Genomic DNA, 19,037 nt, shown 5'->3' with positions numbered 1-19,037 from the left:
CCAGAGAACATTATCATAAAATATGCTTAGTTGTGCTCCCTGTCTGCTCCACTCATCCTGCCTGTGGCCTTTTCAATTTTATCTTCAGTCTTGGCTGCTGGAGCAGTAGAGCTGATTATATGCAATGCGCTGTCAGTGGCACAAAGTGAATGGGTAAAACAGGCTAATTTAACCCTAAGACTACCATAACTGAAAGTGATTACTGGATACAAAGGTAGACTTTATGGTGCAATCACAGCTCTATTGAAATGAAAACTCATGTTTTGTGTGAAATCCATTCAAGTTGATGATGTCCCCATTGGACAAGATAACATACACTAGTCATCCAAGAAGATTTGCACCAGGTCTGGGAAATCTCGACCCAGGGCTGCAGTTGTATTGGCTTCTTAGCTATCACTCTCTAGAGAATAAGCCACCTGCAAGAGTCTCCCTCGTAGAAGAGGAATTTATGGTTATTGAAATGTGGTTGTGGAGATAGCTATTACACCCCTTGAGTTGGCTGAGAGCCATGAGTCATCTGACAGGCCTGGTGACGCACAATCAGCTGAATCCATGCACAACCTGTAGAGGCTAAGACAAGTCCTAGGAGCTCCCCTCTTCCCCCGAAGCTTTGATTAGTTCAAATCAGTTTCTGGGTTTCAACATATAGTAAAAGCCAGTATTTATCTCCTCTATGCACTTTTCCCAACTGGTTGTTGATATTCAAATATAGTATTCTCTGGACACTGCAAAGACACTCTTAATCCCTTTGCTTTTATATTTGAACCTGATACTAACTGGTTGGGGCTGTTCCTTTCTCCCTGCGGGCAGATCTGTATTCCCAACATCTGGGTGATTGCCAGCACGATACCTAGATATAGCCCAAGTCGCAGATAAGCTGGTCCGTATTGATCAGCGGGATGGTCTGTCATATTCCATACTCCTCAAGGTTTTCCCTGCAACTGTTGTGCGTGTAAATGAATTTTCATTAAAGAAAAGCAACATAAAGTCGGTGTACTTTTAGGGTGCCTGTTTCCATGCTCCCTTGTATGACCGGCTTTTCAGCAGTTCACAAAAATGGGCTTTCTTTAACAAGACGAAAATGGATTTAATCTAAGGTCCCACTGCCTTCCAGTGGGTCTCATGCTCTGATAAATGTTACGTGCCTTGGGAATCCCAACCTACAGTCCCCACCTGCGTTGCCCTGAGCCTCTGGCTCAGATTCTGGCTGCTGAGTACTTGCAACTCTAGTCCACCAAGGGAAATGAAAGCTCAAAAATGAAACGCTGTCTTTGCTGACAGCAGGGGGAAGCAAATTCATTTGTCTAGATTAGAGGGAAGATACTGGAAAAAAGGAAAAAGTTAAAAATAAACTTTGCAAATTGAAAAGGGAGGAGGTAAGGAAGGCGCATACAGTCAAACTTGCACTTCAGTCTCTTCACACATTATTGTCCTCACAGCTCACTAAAAACGTCAAGTTAATTTTACTAAGTAGCTAAATTATAGACACTCAGATGTAATCAGAATCTGCTATACATTTCAACTTTCAAAATTAATCATCCTACGTTTTTGAGTTGTAACACCTGAAGGAAACAGCTGTACATCTATATATAGGCACCCAAGTCTCTTGGTCTTCTTACAGCCTTTTTTATTTCCACATCATCTGTACTTAAAAAAAAAAATTCCCTTTCCTGAGATGATTTGCCACTTATTTCTTAATGCTCCCTGCTGTGCCCTCTTGGAGCTCTTCTCCTGACCCCTTTTTCTTTCTGATCAGCTGTAAGAGCTGCATCCACTCTACAGTACCACGTGCCCCTTCTCCGGGGTGTGAGCCTGCACGGGGGCCGGGCGGCTGCGGGGGGGGGACAGAGTCACTACTGAAACTGGGTTAGCTGGCGAAAAAATTGTAATATATCATTACCTCTTTAAAAAGAGATGATCCTGCGAGATCAAAGTATTTCATCTTAATGAGAAGTGCCTCTTAAACACACACAATTTACTGGGCTGGTTTAAAAATAATTAACGGAAGGGAAAAAAAGCTTACCAGATGGAGGGCTGCAAAAGACAAAGCTTATGGAGTGTTAAACTTTCTTGCCATTGAACAAAATTAAATTTTCCTTTAGAAATAATTATGCAAGGGGAAAATAAGCTGCGTAAGCAAATGGAATTAAAGGAGGGGCTCATTTGCTTAGCGGCTGCCTGACCGTACTGTCATTTTATGTGCAAGGTGCTTTGAAACACAGGTGAGAGAGCAGCTCAGAGGCATCAGCACAAGAGTAGGTATCCGGAGACCTACGGTCTGTCCCGTCTCCCTGTGACCTTGAACTTGTCTGCTCGCTTTTCCCAGCCCTACAGACACTCAACAGCAGGCCTGGCTCCTCGGCGTCTCTCCCGTAGGACGATGAAGGCTTGGTTGCGGGCAGGGGTAGCTATGTGCTCACTTAATAGAAAAATCATGATTATTGCAGTTAAAGAAAAAAAAGGCCTTTCCCATCTCTTTAGGACCTTGCAGCACGTGCAGCTACACGTGAGCGCAGAGTAAAGGAAATTATTTGCTGCCATCGGGGGCAGACTAGCGTGTTGCATGTACAGACCCTTCGCTGCCCCAAGTGCTCGCCGCTGCCGGCCAGCCCCAGCCACCCCCGGAGGCATCGCGGCTCCGAGGCGGCAGCCACCGCCTAAGAGTAACGTTACAATTACAGCTGCCAAAGGGAATGAATAAAAGTAATATGCAGAATAGCAGGTGGCTGCTTGTATTAAAAATAAATCAATGCTAATACGGTCGAGCGTTTAGAAACAAAAGCGCCGTAGATTTGGGTGGTGTTTAGTCCAGACCGAAGGGTGCCAGCTCCGTTTCACGAGCGATCTGGCGAGGCTTTGCTGCGCGGTGTTGGGGCTCCAGGTCTGTGGTTACTGCGGGATGCGGTGGAGCCTGGCTGAACGCAGCGTGGCGAAAAGCCGAGCTGATGAGAACGAGCCTTATTTACGTTTTGGGGGGTCTAATTTAAACTCCTGAACTGGAAGGACAGCAAATCCTGCCCTTGCTTTCAAAGCCAACAGAAATGACACTAAGGAAGTAAAAACTAAAAAGTGCAATGCTTTTTGGAACTCCATTGACACCAAAAGTCTTGTTTAAAAGCAGTTGCGCCGTGACCGCTGCTGTTACAGCTTGGGGCTCGCTGAACCCCAACGCCTGCAGACACGAGCTGCACGAAGCAGCGGGTGCCCCAAGCTGCTGGTCAGAGCACCACCTCGGAGGCACCTCCATGGCCGTGCTGGGACCAAGACCGCCCGCGACATCAAGCCATGCGCTGGTAAAACGAAACTATGCTGCTGCTCCTATTGAAGCCCTTGGATGACCACCAGCAAACGTGTCTATATGAACACCACGTAGCCATGCTCAGCAATTTGCCAGGTTGCTGCTCGTCGTGGCAGGCGGCTGGTCTCAGCAGTTGCAAAGCCACACAGCAGAGCCCAGCCGGCGTCACGGCACGTCGCACAGGGCACGTCGGCCTCCCGGGCTAATAAGCTCCAGTGCTAACCTTTAGCTATCAGCAACGCACTCTGCAAAGCAAGGCATGACGTGCTCCCTTTCCTCACCCGTAACACCCAGAAAGAAGGCGCTTGACCAGCACAGACCATCACCCCCCACTGACCTCTCCTGCTCCACCTTGGCTGCCCAGGTCTGTCTGAGCCTTTTTAGGACAGCCGCTAGATGGCAAAAGCAAGTTGCGCTTGCCGCAGAGCGGACAGAAGCGCTGCAGCTTTCCCCGCGCCGCGCTCGGCCGAGCTGAGCGGTGCCCAGCACCGGCGCGCAGCAAGTAGCGCTGCCCTGAAACCGCTGCTCCGCGTCCGCGCTCCCGCCACTGCCGCACGTCTCCCGCTTGCCCCAAACGAAAACAAACCCGAACAAGCCCTGCTGGATGAGGCCTGGGCTCGTTAGCGTGAGTAACGTTAAGGAGATGAGATTTGGAGCCAAGGCTTAGTGACCTCGGTCTTAGCTTATTTACTCGAATGGGAAAAAAAAATAAAAATAATAAAAATCACACCGTAGTGGCCTTTTGCCACCTTTCCTCCCGCACAGAAACGCATTTTCACAGCTCACTCCTGCCTCCGGCGGAGAAGCACCAACTCCCGCGCGAAGCCCCAACGCAGCCCGGCGACGGGTATTTCCAAACCGGTGAATAAAAAGCAGCAAGCACACAAACACCCCCTTTTCCTGGCTCTCAGCACTGCGAGTCGCTCGGGGAATAAGTTCCCAGCAGCAGAAAACGAAGCCCGCGGGCGCGTGGGCAGCTCCCGGGCGCCCCGGGGAAGAGCGCAGGCTGCAGCACCGCCGGCCCCCGTCCCGCGCTCACGCTTGCCCTTCTTCCATTTTGAATCAACCCCTCTTGCAAAGAGCTCCGCAGGCCTGTTTTTTACGTGTTTATCCTGTCCTTTCTTCAGAAAGATACTTGTTCCAATATATATATTTTTTTTCCTCCTTTCCCCCCCCCCCAGCACATCTGAGGGAGCTACTCGGGTAATCTATTACAGCGGGTTGCTGGGCCATGCATTATGCATGAGATGCAATCTTCACTTTTGCACGCCGCTGCGCGCATCCTCCAACAGCATTGGAGTCAGGCGCCCGCACGCAAAATGAACATTAGTGCCTCAAAAAAAAAAAAGAAAAGAAAAAGCTGCCCATTTATTTAAAGCACCGGAGGGGGGGAAGAAAATCCCTTCCACTCTTTCAAGCTGTTCTGTTTGGGGTTACTCGGAGCAGCTAAACAGCAAGAGCAGTCAGGTTGCTCCCATTTATACGGCACTGTTGAACAAGCCAGCTCGGAGCTGTGTGTTCGGGGCGACACACACGCGGTGCTGATATATATATATGTGTGTGTGTGTGTGTGTGTGTGTACATACACATACAGATGCACATACACATATTTTTGAGCCCATCCTTACTTCAGCAGATACATAAAGCCTTTACTGGCTGCTCCTCTTCACATGCTTTGTGCTGCAATAGCTTTCACAGCACCTCCTGGCCGGGGCACAGGTAAAAAACAGGTCATCCCAAAAGGCCACATTTTCTGTATCTTTGAGACCTTTTGCCAGATCTACCCTCCTTAATGCCCCTTCCCAAACACCTTCACCTTCTCCTCCCGAGGGCTGGATGCCCGAGTCCTTCGCTGCCTACACTGGGAGCAGATGGCTTGGGACATGGTGGGGACGCGATGGGAGATAGTGACACTGAAAGGTCAAATGACGAAGGATATAGGCTGATAAGCGTCGCATCAAAAGCCTTGGGGTTAAATTCACGGGCCGGCAGCCAGGAGCAGCTGGTGGAGAGCTTTTTGGGGAGGAAAAAGTGAAGGACAAGAAACCGGGTCCACTTTTCCAAAGAAGAATAGAAGGAGTGGAAAAGAATCAGAAAGCAGGAATAAGGGGGGGGGGGGGGGGAAATGCCAGGGAATGAATAAGGAGAGGAAGAAAGGGAAGGACACACAGAAAGTGAAAAGGAACAGAGGATAAAATGGAGACCAAGACATAAGGCCAATTATTTTTGATTCTTTGCCTTAAGGGCTAATTTATTACCGCAGTAAATCATGCTTAAGATAGGTAATACGGAGACCAGAGCCTGGACATTATTTAGACAGAGTAATCATGATATTAATGCTCAGAAAAGTGGAAAATGTTAACTGCCTGCAGGCCACGTCTCACTCTTCACTGCCCTCTGCTCAGCACAGAGGAATATTGCGTTTTCCTGGGGATGGGGACAGCTTTCACGCAGCAGAAGAAAGGCGTCTCGGAAAGGCACAGGCTTGGTGCTGCGTTTCTAAAATGCAGAAATAAAGGGCTGCAAAAGCCTCAGCTTTGCACATGAAGCCCCGAGGGAGGTGCTGCGAGCCCCGACGTGCAGGAAGGCGGTTAGCAGCTCGGGATAACAGCCACCTCCTCCCTCCATGGCTGGTAGCCCTAAATCAGCTAAGCTGAAACCCATTTCCCTCCGTGCATTTCCCTCCCTGTTTTGCACCAGTCTTCGGGATGCATTTGCCTTTAGAGAGCTCCTTCCTACCTGTCTCTATTTTCCACCGGAGGTGGAAGCAAGTGCGGACAAACTGTCTTCTGCTCATAAATGCTATAAATACTTTTAAAAAAGTATTTGATTGCCTTTTTCTTGTTTTTTTTTTTTTCCTCTCCAGCTTGCCCATGTCAAGTGCCCCTTCCCCTGCCCCGCACGCAGCCCCTGCTCCGCTCGGCGTCAGCCCCGAGGCGGCCGGTGATGTCGGCAGCCTCGGAAGAGCGACGTCAGAGCCGTGAAAACCCAACCTGCGCTGCCTCCAGACGTCGGAGCAAATTACGCATTCGACCGAAGCCGCATAATATGAAATTAAATAACTCCATTGTGCGCCGCGCTCACTGTGCCCGGGAAAGGCAAGCGCTTTGCTTCCCCTGAGCATAATTTGAGCCCGTTTGCTCCTGATTGCGCTCCAGCGTCCCTTGCTGCGAAATCCACATTGCAATCCCAGGGTGCTATTTGACAAACAAATACAACAGGATCCTCCTAAAGCTCAGTATTAACTGCCGGGTCCCCCAGCCCCTCCACGTCCCCCTGCCCCAGAGGCACGGAAAGGCCCGCGGAGAGGCCGTCCCCTTCCACCCGCCTCGCCCACGGGCGCTGATGCTCTGACCAGCTCTGTCATTACTCTGCTTGCCTAACGCCCCTGCTAGGATGTTTTCTGCAGACGGGAATATCTTCAAGAAATGGGTTTACTTACATCCTGCAAGAGCATAATAAACTGATCGCCAGGCATTGTGTTACAGAAACGCTGCCATTTCAGAAGTTACTTTGTTCTAAAACTCCTCCAGGCAGAGAGCTGATTTTAACCGTTGTAAAAAGATAATAAAAAATAGCAAGCCACTGGTGGTTGGGGAAAAAAAGAATCACGCAGTTATAATTTCGCTCAGTGGCCTATCCCTAACAGAGCAACACACCAAATAAGCATGTGGGATAATAGGTTAAAATATCTCGGGGAAAGCTATTAATTTAGAACAATGGTAAATACGGGGGGCTGGGGACGGCGGAGGTGTTTCAAAGTGTGTCTCGTGCTATTGAGTCCACCAGATGTCATGTTGGCACTTAAAAGCCTAAGGTGCTTTGAAATGCAGTGCAGGTTGTCTCACATTTGATCTGCTAAACCTGTCTCCATCCATCATCGTCAGCGACTGTCAGGATAACAGGGGACAGGTTTTTATTGGAGCCTGATTGGTTTTCGTTGGTGCAAAGGCGGAGATGTATATGGGCCCGAAACCTGACATTTCTACCTCGTCTCCTGGAAAAATGTAAGCTAACTTCCACCTCCAAAACATTGTGTTTGATAGAACTCACCCTGCAGAACTGGGAAGGTATTTGCAGTTGTTTCCCCTTGAGTGCCGGCTTGCACGCACGTGCTCCCCGATTGCTTTCGCTTGTGTTTGATGATAATGCGGACAGAAAGATCAATACGACGTCAGTTGGCCTCATAACCTCCCCAAACGGTGCAGAGCTTATGCTGAGGCTCGGCGCAAGGAAACGAGGGAACATCATGAAAATTTTATACACCCGGAGAAGCCTCATAACGATCTGCTCCTCGTGAGCGCTGGAGGGCTCCTGCATGGTGCCCGTTCTCCCGCTGGGCTCTGCCTTCAGGAGCGATTTGGCAGCTCCTGCCCGGCTTTATCGGCCGTGCTCTGCCTGCTGCCCATGCCCGGGAGGCCCCTTGGCATCAGCAGGGGCTTCGGCTCGTCCCCATCCCCAAGGGAGCCCCACTGTGGGAACTGGTCGCTTGAGAGATGGCAACAAGATACCGGACTAACATGGTGCAATTTACTGGTTTTATTAGCATGCACTCGCAGGGTGATTGCCTTCCTTAAAAGTGCCCGTAAAACACTTAAACCACACTATTAACCAGCCTGTATATGCCACATCACTCTCCTGTAAAACACTTGAACATGTTTTAAATTTGTCGTTTTTCCCTTGCACCTCCTGGCTATAAAAACAAGTTGGCTTACCAGCTGAGAGCCCGACTGAGCAGGTCCTGCTGGAAGGCAGAAACGACCTGACAAACCATGGAAACCGCAAACTTTGCGCCTTTCTCTTCCCCAGGTATTCGGCAAAAGGCCACGCTTTCTTCCCCTGGAAAGGGAAGGAGCTGCGTGCCCTCTACAGAGCTATTGCTTTGTGTTTGGGCCTTGAATCGCTCCTAAATCTCTCAAAAAATGGGAACTTCACAGGGCTGGCAATGAGGATAATACAGCTGCACGCAGAGCCAGTCCCTGGTATATTCGGCCAGGCCGTTATTGCCTGTACAAACCCACCGCGTCCGCTCCCACGCCAACTTCTGCAGCGGCCGTGACGTTAAACCTGCCCTGCCCGACCGATTCGCCTCCCGGGTTTCGGGCCACCGAGGTCCCAGGCGAGACGGCCCGCTCCAGAAGGCCTTTACGCAAGTCGGGGGACCAGGTGAGAGGGGCTCAGCGTCAGGACAGACGCACAGACACGTAGCGCTTGTACAACACGACCAGGCTCACACGGAGCATCATCTGCTGGTGGGAGCGATGCCGGTGTCCTGCATCCAGTTTCCCCCCTTCAGACCTTCACGCCATCGCTCCCTGGACCAGCTAGTCTGTCTTGCCTGAAGCTGAGACGTATCTTTTCCAAATAGCCAATTTTACAATGCTTCCTTTTTCTAACCTTGGACTACTGCTCCTAGCATGTTGCCTTAACTGTCTTTTCTTTTTCTCTTTTTCCTTCAGGAACAGACACAGCTGAGAGCAGAGAAATTAAGCCATGGAGGATTGCCTCCCACATTGATGCGCTCAGTTTCTTACTCACACAGAGGCTTAAAAAAAGAATTAAAAAATGGTTGGGCTCTCTGTTCGCTGAGAAACCTGTGTGCCATTAACTCGGGCACAAGGCACAGCGAAAGCCAAGCTAAGGAGAACCACGCACCGGTGGGCAGCTGGAAAGCAGGGGCAGAGCAAACTAGCACAAATGGTGCGCGAGGCACCCGGAGGACTTCGACTTGCACAAAATGATCCTGACGGGAGGAAGAGCCAAGCCCTCCTCAGAGCCAGAACGAAAGCAGGTGCCCAGGAAGGTCCGGGAGAACTCGGTAGTGGAGAGAGGCAGGAGCCAAATGGCAGCGGGCGCCGCTTTCTGCCGAGCAGCTGCTCCGCTCGAAGCCAGCGAGCGACGTGCCCCGCGCCGGCGGCACGCTTGGGAAAACGCGGGCCACGGAGAGCACCCCGACGGCACGGTGCTGGGCACGGACATCCAAAGCGGAGCTGGGAAACAAGGAAATGGCAATAATCCACCCGCACCGGTCACGAGCACCGATGCTAGCGAAGGCTCTTGTCCTACAGATTTGTGTCTTAGGGCCAAGTGAAGCTTCTCCAGCATCTGGGATGTCCACAAGGTCTTTCCCAGGTGGATACTTTGGGATCTAATAAACAGCTGACCTTGTGGGCTGCTTTTCCTTCAGCTGAGGCACAAATATTGTATCTTTCTGCTTTTCCCCCGCAGACTCTGACGGGGTGCGATGGCACACGATGTTTGCAGCCGCGCGGAGTGAAGGAAGGCGGCAGCAGCACCGGGGGAGGAGGGGGGTATCAGAGGGCAGGGGAGCAGCTCGGGTTACTCGCGGCCCGTGCTGGAGCCCGGTGGTAAGTCATTTCAAAGCTCGGGCAAGGTGCCAGCTTGCAGAAAGGCATCATAATTTGCTGATGTGTGTTAATGAAAATGTCGTATTTGGGACATCATCTCTGTCAAATTGGGTTGAAGTCCAGGAAAGCAATTGAGAGGCTAGATACATATGCACACACATGCAGAGAATGATCACATCAGCCTGTTTCCTAAAGGTATCAGGCTATAAAGGATGTTTAAAACAAATATTACCCCACGAAGCTCTTACTGAGCACACCTTCCCCATTAAAACGTTCTCCTCACATGCAGCACTTGCAGCTTTAGTGGACCTTGCCCATGCATAAGCATTTTGATGGCGTTTTGCACAGGGAATTTCACCAGAATAGAAAGGAGGTAAAGAAATGCTGCAAATCCCAGGAAGACTCTTGCAGCCCCAGCAGTCCTAGTGGGAATCCTGTCAGAGACAAGCCAGGAAGTAAAACCGGCACGCGAGCCAAATGGCACAGTCTCCAGCAGTCCACATCGGCAGAGGTGATTATGTGAAGCAAGGCAGGGATCTTTCCAGCTGGAGGTATTTTAAACACATACAAAATAATGTCGGAATCATAGGACTGCAATCTTTAAATTATATTCAAAAAAGATGCTCAAAGCATATATCATTGAATTATGAACAGCTTTGGCAGCTTTATTGATGATGTTGAATCTGGTTGACAGATGCATTTACACTGCATAAGCATTTGAGATGCTAGAGTAATTGCTTATTAGTCTTGTTGTGAGGCAAAACACCAGATTGAAATAAATAGGAGCTCATGAACACAGAATTTTGCTGCCTCTTTGATTATTTTTTCAAGCTAACCATCTGCTAAGCATCTGGGATTCTTAGAATCCAAGATCCATACCGTACACAGGTGGGAATTAAAAAATACAAATAGAAGGAGCTTAAGAACCCAAACAAACTATAATATAAAATCATCCAAAATGACTAAGGCGTTACTTATGAAGCTTGCATGCAAATGTGGCTCGGGGAAGTGAGGTCCTGGAGGAGGAGGGCCGCCCCGCGTGCTGAGCTGCCGCACAGCCGAGCAATGGTTTCAGCTTGGTTGTACTAGAGCTCTTCAACACGTGCCAGGACCAAAAGTGGGCTGAAAACACCTGAAAGGGGCGCGTGGAAGTGGGGTGGAGAAGCGGCGAAGCAGGGTGCTTTTCCCTTTGCACAAATAGGATCTGATGGGACAATCCAAACTGCGCCGAAGTCACCAGCAAGACTTCCACGACTCTCCAGGGCTTCATTTGCAAGCATTTTTGCAGATATTGTAAGATTTTTGCTTGTCTTTGTTCCTTGCTAACATTTTTTTTTAAACCTTTTACCAAACTGCAATCACGTTTGACAGAAAGAGGTAGAAATACCCAAAAGGAGGGTGAGGCTGGGCATCTGCTCCCCCCTCTACCCTGCTCCTACGCCAAGGAGGACCGAGGGACCGAGTCCCAGCCTCTTATACCAGCTTCCCTCCCACCACCTCCAAGCATCAAGCGCGCCCGTCCGCGTCCTTGCCGTGGGCTGGGACGGCGCTGCTGGATGAGCCCCAGCACTTGCCCTTGGTGGCCTTTTCCCCTTGGCCCGAAGGTGTTGTGGGAGAAGCAGCTGGCAGAGAGGGGGGCCAGGATCTCAGCTGGGGCACGGTAATCACCAAAAAAAGGAAAAATAATGCTCTGACATCTAAAACAGGACAGACGAATTCAGGAGTCAGAAGGAAGCTTGCTCTGCAGTTTACTGCAGCCTGGGAGATGGCAGCTTTGATAAGAACATAAAACTGATATTTGAATTTTCTCCAGCTGCCAGTGCACTTGATGCGGAGAACACGAGTTAATAAAAAACAGCCAGTTAAATAAGTGTCAAACACCAGCAAATACCCATAAAGCAAACGTTTTTCTAAAAAAGAAAATTAGACAGGGATTTTTTCTCCATAAAAAAGTGCAATTAGAGAAGCTCTATAACTAATATTTGGTTTTGGTTCTAAAATATCAAGAATTTTTCCTAAAGATAGCACAGTAGAGGGTTTCAATTAATCTCCTTTGAGCACACACATTTAGGTGTTTAAAAAGGAAAAAGAAGAAAGAATGATTTCTGCATCATGATCTGTCACCTCCAAAGGGCAGTAAACAGTATCTTAGAGAGCAGAGTTTGTGTGACAAATTTGAGATTAGGTGGATTCCGATCTAAAAATTAAATTGCTTATCAGAGAAATAATATTAAAGTAAAATAAATTAGAATCTCTACTGAAGACTCTACAAGTAATTTTTAAAATTAATTAGAATCAAAAAGATGGATCTCAAAGGATAGGACAACTCTAATTTAGACAGACGGTAATTAATTCCTTATTTCAGAAATTCATTAACAGGCTGTAAGAGCAAATCACTCCTTTGCTGGAGTTGAACTCCAGAGAGATTCAGCTGGCAGCAGGACGTGCCAGCTCCCTCGCCGCCGCCGGCACGAGGGCAGGGAACCCCCCCGGCAGCCCCTCGCCGCGGTCGGAGCAGTGGCTCGCAGTGATTTTCCGCCCCGGTTGCACCCGCAGCCGGTCTCGCTCCCGTGAGCAGCCGAGAAGCTGCAAAGCACAGCGGCGAGGCCGAACCCCGGCCCCCTGCAAGGATCCGCAGGTGGGGAAAATTCATCCGCAGGTTTTAAGCCTCATCAAAGGACGCGCGTGCGCGATACGGCTTTGCCCAAGGGCTGGACCCAGGGCACCTTCCTCGCCTCCAGCCAGCGGGGCTCTCCCCTTTCCACTCCTTGCATGGTGGATGCATGCAACAGTTCATGCGTGGGAGGAAAACACTGCCCTTATTTCTTGAAAAAAGCAATATAAAGTGCTTTCCCTTTCCCTTCTCCAGCTCTTTGCTGGGGCAGCAGATTTCCCCATGTTGTTTCAGCACAGATCCCACTGCGGGGCCTCAGGCTCTAACGTGGAAACCAAGAACCTAAAGATTTGGGGGATTCACAGTAAAACGCTGGTGTGCAGCAGCAGGGAACTGACTCAGAGGGGACAGCCTCTTTCTCCCCTACCACCTAAAACCAACAGATGGGTATTTTCTGCCTCTAAAAATAATATGCATCCCTACCCAATGCACACACCAAAAGCCATGAAGAAAAGAGCTTGCGCTCTGCAACAGACTTGGTCCACAAGTTTCCACCACCGCTGAATCAACCCACCGGCAGCCTGGTCCCCTGCCAACCCCAGGAGCGTCTCACGACAGCCGCTCCGCTCCGAAACCCTTTGGAGAGGCCAAACGGCGGTGCCAGCGCTCGCCAGATAACGCGCTCCGCTCGCTGGCATCTGGATGCCTTTGATAGCTAGTTACGTTTCGCGCTTATCCGCTGAGCCGGGGTTGTTAAGGGAAGGATAAACGAGGCACGAATCCGCTCCCCGTACGGACTGGAGAGGAGCCCAAACCTAAATCCTTATCTGCAAAGACCCGGGCGCTGGCTCCGGATGCCGGCAGCGTCCCGCTGGCCTGCCCATCTGCGGCGGAGGCAGCCCGAGCCCCGGATCCGCGGCGCGGCGGGAGGGACCGCTGCGGATACGGATTTAACTCTTCGGTCCGAGCTCTCGGGCTGAGCACGGCCACTCGCTGCCGGGCAGCGGCGGATGCACGTGCCGGGTGCCGGGCTGTGCCGGCTGCTTGGCTCCACCGCGACGGGAAGGATTAAGTGGCCGTTCCCGCAGGGAAGAGACGCGGTGGCCTGTGCAGTGCATGGACAGACGGCTCCTAAGCTCCTCACGCAGACACGGGAGGAAGACAACTATATGAAGATAAAAATGCAATAGGAGCAGCTTGTGCCTGTTGCAAAACAGCCTCCTCTGTACCATAACTCCCTTCTCCGGGTGGTGCCCAGGTCCTGATGGAGAAGCAGCCTGGAGAGAGGACAGCTCGCCTGGCCCCGTCATCTGCCCCGGGACCAGAAAGGAGCTATGCAAGCAGTCACACTGTGCTAAATGCTGATGGCGAGATCCCACTTCTGCTCATTCTTATCTGTGCCAAACAATTCAGCGTGATTCCGCCCCCCCCGTGATTGATTTAAGCCTGGTTTTGTTTTGCAGGGAGGAATTGAAGCTGCGACTACCCACGAGCTGAACCAGCTCCCACGCGGCCCTTGCGTCTGGAGGTTTTTTGTTTGCTTTTTTCCCCCCAAAGTCACGAGTCAGCCAGAGCCTATTCCGCTGGGAAATGCAAGTTGCTTTCTGTTGCAAAGTGCTCAGCTCTGTTGAACGCTAGACCCCAGGGCCTCCCAAAAATAAAGACACAATTAGTGGCTACCTCTGAAAGTTTAATACAAGTGACAGACTGTAAAGCTGCCAGACTAACAAGTATGTCAAAACTGACTCTTTAAAAGTGATGGTAGTCTGGCTGGTTTTTTTCCCCCTTCACAAAAGAGTCCAAGGCAGCCATTGCTGCCTTGAAAGTCCTTGCTCAAAAGACGAGATATTAGAATCACTTGGTTGACCTGCTGATTAAAACATAAAGAAAGAGCTCCCTCCCTGCACTGTTTTTCCCTGGTCTCCTGGGATATTTTAGCTGCAGGCAGACGCCCTGTCCCCATTGGCACAGCATGGTAGGGTTATAAGTAAATCGACACAAAGCCCTAAAATAGAGAGTCTCTGGTAGCTTGAGGAGAACTAGCACACTCTGCTCTGCCTCGCGCCGCACATTGGAAGACAGGTTTGTGCAGTGGATAGCTTGTTTTCCTTCCCCTCGATTTAGTGGAGATATATATATGTATAAACAAGTATTAACTTCCTGACAAGCCTTGTCTTATTTCTGTCTTTAGACCACCACTGCTACAATTGCACTGCTATTGATGTACACGTTCATGGATAAAGTTGCTTTGAAGGGGAAACAGGAGCTGACCTGACCATCGGCTCTGCTTGGCTCCCTCCCCTCCGGGCATGAACCAAAGCCTGCGTTGCTGTCGTGACCTGGGGCCTTTCATTGCTCCGGGGAGGGGAAGAGGTGCACTGAAGATGCATCTGTCTCCGACAGCCGCAGCAACGGAGACTGACTCCTGGATGGAGATTTGCAAAAGGACCAAAGGAGGAATTAGACATCCACTCTCATTAAATGCCAATAGGACTGTTGAGCTAATAGCCTCAATTTCTTTGAAAATCCAAACTCTTGCTTCCAGTCAGCACCAGCAGTTCCTATTTCAGTGCAAGGCATGGGGCGGGCAGGAGCAGCGCTTGCTGCTGCCTGGCCACACGGTCCCAGCTCCATCAAAGGAGGGCGATGGCATTTCACGCCAGCTGTGCCCAGATGCGGAAGAAGGAGCTGCAGCCAAGCTGGAGGAGACCCTGCTGACTGCACATCTGGAACCTGCTGACTGCACATCTGGCTCGACCTGGGAGTGATGCCTGCATCTGCATTTGTGGAAAAACAAACACAAAAACCCCAACAACAACAAAAAAAACCAAACCTCTGTTGGACCTGGGCAGGGCAGACAGGCTTGCTCATAGGCCCCCCGCCACAGCGTTTTGCAGTTCCCTGTGCTTCAGACTTAACTTTTCGATGCAGTTGGCTTTTAACCTTCCTGTGACACCCACCACCCTTGCAAGCGTGCCAACACCTGATACACCGAGCGCTGACAGAGGCCCGTAATCGCACTCCTCCCGCCAGCTGCTTCACTCAATTTTCTTCCAGACAAGCGCTCGGACTGGGTGTTGCAGGCACCTTCCTTTACAGCTCAGTGAATCAAATGTCTGCGCTCGGCAGCATTGTCTCTTTCATTTACTGTGTGACAAATGCTGGGAAATTGTTTGGTTTTCTGTCATTATAACCCAGGGATATTAAATTTACATCAAACCAACAATGACAGCATGGTGAAGGATGTGCTCCAGCGTGAGGAAGGGACCAGCTTCCCTCCGCCTGCCTGGCATGGAGCTGGGATTGCCGCCTTCCCTCCTGCCTCGTTTCCCACGCTGAGCATCAGCATCCCGACTTCGCCTTGGGGAAGAGACCTGGTGGGTCTGGGCAGAGCGGGAGGTGGCAACGGGGCTGATACCACAGATGCCTCCACATCTGCAGATGTTTGCTACCCACTGCCCTGTGGCCGCCCTTGTGTCCACATGGGGCCTTGGGAGCCGCGTTTCATCGTCCAAGCAACTGCATGGGGAACTAGCGGTGCCTTGGAAACGTGGGCAGAGGTTTAAAGAAGTGTCTTAGCCCCAGGAAGGCTCAGGCCTGCCGAAGGGCCCCAGGAAGGAGGGCAAATCCTCCCTCTCCCACATTACCGAGACGCTGGCCAGCACCACGTCCATGCTGCTGGAAACCGTGGCTGGTATCTGCCCTCTCCTTTGCTTTCCCGCAGCCACAGCTCCCTTTCTCAGGGTTCCCAGGTGCTCCTGTCCCCATCCCACGGGGAGACCGCGTCTGTCCAAGCACGGAGAGGTGCGGGTGGCCAGTCGCCCCTACCGCAGCCACGTGGGCTCAGAGCCGCTGCCAAGCCTCAAGAGCCTCTCCATTCCCTTCGCAAATCCCCAGGTAGCTGCTTAGCTGCTTCCTAATCATCAGGTGGCCTCTGAATCTCTGTACTGATACCAAGAAGCATTTTCTCTTCACTATAAGCTTCTTATCTTACGAAAGAGCATGCTCAGTGTCTCTTATCCTGTTACCAAATATGAAGAACTCTCGTTCTTTCACCCACCAGAAAGATATTTTTAGTGTTTACGGCTTTGTCACCCAAATATCTCCCTCCCACCCACCTTTCCCTGATTGTTGATAAACATGGAAATCCATCCTCCTCCTAGCATGGGGAACAGGGAATCTTTTATCCTCTCCCTGATAAACAGCAATAAGCTTCTTATCCTCTTACCAATAACTGAGAGCGTTGCAAATCCTGTATCAGACACACTAGGGTTAGGGTTGTTTGCATTACGTGAAGAGATTTTATAAAGTGGCAAATAAAAAGCATATCATTTTGTTCTTTTATCTGAAACTCCCTTCTAGGAGGGAAGGCAGAGTTGTTTAGGAGTAGATTTAATTGGGTATTATTCAGTATCAGGTTGAGGCAAGTTCTCCAGTCTCCCACAAAGAACTTCTGCACTAATTTGTTCGTACTCGTGGATGAAAGGTCATTGTGCTGACTAGAAAGTTAAGTAAACAAAATTAGCATCTGATTTAAGAGACTTCTTATTCCCTCTGGTGTAAATTAGTGTAAAATTAGCAAGACTCAGTTGCTTCTGTTTTCTGCATTTGAAATGCATCAGTTCCCTGAATTTAATGGTGTAGAGGCTTATTATTTCTTTATTTATGCAATTGCATACATATAGGTAGTGAGATGGAAGGGACTGTGCACATCGGCTTCTGAAGTGAAAGTCATTCAAGGTTAATAAAAGCAGGACAGAAAAGCTCACAGCAGTGCTGACACCAGGAGACTGAAGAGCTACAACTTCACGCTCATAGATGGGAAAATGTTTTAAAAATGCAACGTGGACTATAGCGATGGAACGCAGTGCTGCGTGACAACCCGGGGCAAAACAAATTCACCTTTACTACAAAGACTAACAGGATGCTTTGCTCAAAGGCTAGGCCATTTTTTATTTCGATAAAAAGCTCTGTGCTTGGGTGTTCATATCACACTCAGATCACTGATACCCGCACACTTTCCGGAGATCAAGAAAAAGCTAGCAGTACTTGGGATTAAGGTAGAAAATCCAAGCAAATACATTCCAGAAGCAGATTCCTGATAGGTTCCTCATTAAAAGGCTTTAAAGTTCTTCTAACTCATCCATGATTGCTTATGGCATGCTTCTAATGAATAACCCACCAATATTTAAGCCTGATGCCTCCATAGCTTTCCAGAGCTTAACTGTGTACTGCATTCATGAAAAGATTACTCCACACAGGGACAGAGGATTGGAAAACATGCAACCACATTAGCATGTGCAAATAACTTTAAAGGCAAATGTGTTAGAGGCATATTCTTACATCCTGCTGGGCAGTGCATCCTTCCAAGGAGGTGACCATCCCTGGGGAGGGAGGAGCTGATCTGGCAGGAAAGGATCACCCAAACACAAGTCTCTCCTAGCGCAGGTGTGGGACTCACTTTCTAACCACCACTTTCAGTCTAAAGGCTATTCCCAGCACATCACATGCTGCGTTTCTAGCAGTGGACAGGAGGCACTGAGTGACCTGTCAGGCTGGAAAGCCATTTCAGGAGTGGTTTCTCATGACTGCCCCTGGCAGGAGCCTTCAGCAATGACCCCACAGCAAAGTGAGCAGCCGTATCTTTGGCCCCCCAAAACTATGGGACTCCCACCAAAGCTGCAGGACCTCTGTTCCAAAACATTCTTGCTCACCAGAAGGGAAAACAAAACAAAAAACCACCAACATGCAAACCACACAGGATGGGCTGCAGATATTGGCAAGAGATGCTGGAGGGCTGCTATTTCTGTCCACCTGCTCAGCGATGTTCATCTTCCCCCTAGACCTGATCCTGCGTGGTGGTTCCAGGCTGACCTATGGACCCACTACACCAATCCCATAGGAGAGTTTCTCCTCCAGGGCTTTCGGGGCTGCCCTGGCAGCAGCACCGCCCAGGGATGCTCTGGCCCAGAGTGACAAGCTTCCCCGAGGACAAGCCTTACGTGAAGGGGGTGAGAGGCACCCTTCCCTTGGGCAGCCTCCTTGAGGGACGTGGCACTTGTCTCCACAGTGAGGTCCTCCTACCACAGTATTTTTAATCCTACATGCTACTAATTTGGATGTTGATTTTCCACTGTGCAGTTCAAACATATTTCCACTTTAATTGGTAAAACCCAATCCCCAGACCCCTAAGAGAGGTACAGCATTTTCAACCAAGCTCATCATTTTTGAGTCTGCAATTGCTTGTTAAATCAAAAAGATGTGGAACAGAGAGCAATATGTTAAAGTTAATAACACGAATATTAATTCCCCAAAGAGTTACGGACTATATCTATTCTACCAGCTAAGCAAGGGTAATGTTCCTCCAGCCCTGTAAGAGAAACACAGGCACTGAAGCAATAGTTTGCATTTCTTTCTGATTCAGTTTAAAACATGAGCAGAAACACCAGCTTTCTGGTTGAGAACAGAGCAGCTATTGTAATTGCCATGAAAAGCTCACTGACGGAGAAGTTCAGGTCCCCGTGGGTTTCGCTCGCCAGGGGAGCATTGCTCTTCTCCAACTTGGTAAGAGCAGAGTCAAGCAGCAGCCAGCATTCAGGAGGGCCTGATTTTTCACATCTCTGTTATTGGGAACGCAACTAGAGACAAACCTTTAGGCCTTTGTCAGATACAGTCAGCAACTCCAGGTGGGTTTGTAAATGGTCAGTGCTAGTTAAGAGCTGATGCACCCGCCAAGCAGAATTGCAGGAGAAGTGTC

At 49.9% G+C, this 19,037-nt stretch overlaps 1 long non-coding RNA gene across 2 annotated transcripts in view; it reads right to left on the bottom strand.

Moving 5' to 3' along the window:
* Window positions 1-19,037, bottom strand: part of LOC112991339 (uncharacterized) — a 33,919-nt gene that overhangs the window by 9,978 nt on the left and 4,904 nt on the right. The window lies entirely within an intron of this gene.

The sequence above is a fragment of the Dromaius novaehollandiae genome, chromosome 20 (genome assembly GCF_036370855.1).
Source record: "Dromaius novaehollandiae isolate bDroNov1 chromosome 20, bDroNov1.hap1, whole genome shotgun sequence".
In the NCBI taxonomy this organism is placed as follows: Eukaryota; Metazoa; Chordata; class Aves; order Casuariiformes; family Dromaiidae; genus Dromaius; species Dromaius novaehollandiae.
Note: the sequence above shows the minus strand (reverse complement) of the source record. Positions and strands in the feature narration are given on the sequence as shown.